Here is a 1,729-nt window from a genome sequence, read left to right as displayed (position 1 = left end):
GCTGAGCACAGGGTCTCGTGGGGGTGGAAGACGTGATCTGGGCCAAGCCCTTTCCTTGGATGAGTTACCTGTCCCTCTAACCTGCTTCTCCTCACCTGTGAAAGGGATAGTAATAAAGAACCAACTTTCTAGATGGATGGCGGTGATGTGAATAATAACAGCTGGTAGCACGCTCAGAGATGTCCCCCACACAGGAAGCCTCAATATTTCCACAGGGAAGGTGAGCTATAGTACAGCAGGGAGAGGGCTTGCCTTGCACACAGCCGACCCGGGTTCGATATGGTTCCCCGAGCCCCACCACCAGGAATGATCCTTAAGCACAGAGCTGGAGTAAGCCCTGAGTACCACTAAGTGGGTGTGGCCCCCAAATCAACATACTGTTTTTTGGATTTTTTTTTTCCTGCAGGACAAGGCCTCCCAGTTGTCCTGGTGTGGTCTTGGTCTCTGCCTGAGATCCCAACCATCCTCCAGTTAGAACCCCGATCACTCTCGAACATGTCCTAGTCTGAGAGAAAAGTGTGCAGCCACCCTGGATCAGTCTGTTTATGTCACAGCTGCCAGGTTGCTCCTGTTGTTATTGTCGATGATTTTCTTCTGACCACACTGAGACTACAGGAAGCGACCATGTTTGCTCAGAAGAGTTCAGCACCTCAGCACCCTGTCACACATAGCCCCCAGAGCCTGCACTCTCCTCCAGTCAAACTCACCCGGAAGGGCATAGGAGACCAAGGGGACATAAGCACGTGACGCCTGTGCCCCATTCTGGGTTCCCCGAACCCTGGAGTCGCTGCCCAGAGGGTCTCGAGTCACACCCCAAAGGGGAAGGGCGCTCTTGTGTGGCTCCATCCCCCCACCCCCAAAGATAGGCCATAGCACAGCTCTGTCAGGAGGAGGCGCGGCCCTGGCCTAGCAGCTGTGGGGGAAGGGACAGCGCCAGGCTGGTGCTTGTGTGTGCCGAGACATTCCCATGTGTGTGGAGGCGGAGGCGAGGAGGGGGGTTGAGATGTCCCCACGTGCGGGCTGAGAGAGCTGGTGCCGGGGCTGAGACGTTCCCAAGTGTGAGTGAGGCCCCATGCAGGGCAGAGTGGGACAGGAAGGGCTGCGTGAGCCTTGTCACTGCTCCCTGCAGGGACACGGGGAAGTCTGCACCCAGAGCTGGCCTTCCAGCTTGTTATGAAAGTGTACTTGTCAAGGTAACAGAATGGAACATATTTTATTTCACATTTTGTTAGCTTGATTTATAACTTGCAAATATTTAGACATATGGTACGTGAGCCTCCATCTGTACTCTTGCTCAACTCCACAAGTCCCTGCCACCTCTGCCCGCTCTCAGCACCAAATGTTTATCAAGTCTCGCCTCCGTGCTGGGCAGGGGGCAACCCGGGGAGTGAGGACCAGTCCCAGGCGCCGATATCAAGGGCCGGGTGGGAACCGAGCCCAGGCTCCTGGCCGGGACCCTGCTTATGGCTGCAGCCCCAAGCGCTCTCTGCTCCTTAGTTCCCCCTTTTGGACAGGAGGGCCCTGCCCTCTCAATACCTGTGGGACACAAGCTGAGTCAGGCAGAGGAGGGCAAAGAGTCAGCTCAAGAGACCCTAGAGGGTGTGAGCTGGAAGGCGCAGTCTCTTCCCGGTGCCCATAGCCCCGGAGGATAAGCAAACCGAGGAGACACGGGAGGCGCTGCGCTGAGGCTGGGCTGTTCCACTTCATTCATTCTTTACACGAGGCAGTC

The sequence above is a fragment of the Sorex fumeus genome, unplaced genomic scaffold, assembly GCF_029834395.1.
Source record: "Sorex fumeus unplaced genomic scaffold, SorFum_2.1 ptg000047l, whole genome shotgun sequence".
In the NCBI taxonomy this organism is placed as follows: Eukaryota; Metazoa; Chordata; class Mammalia; order Eulipotyphla; family Soricidae; genus Sorex; species Sorex fumeus.
This window is presented reverse-complemented; position numbering follows the sequence as displayed.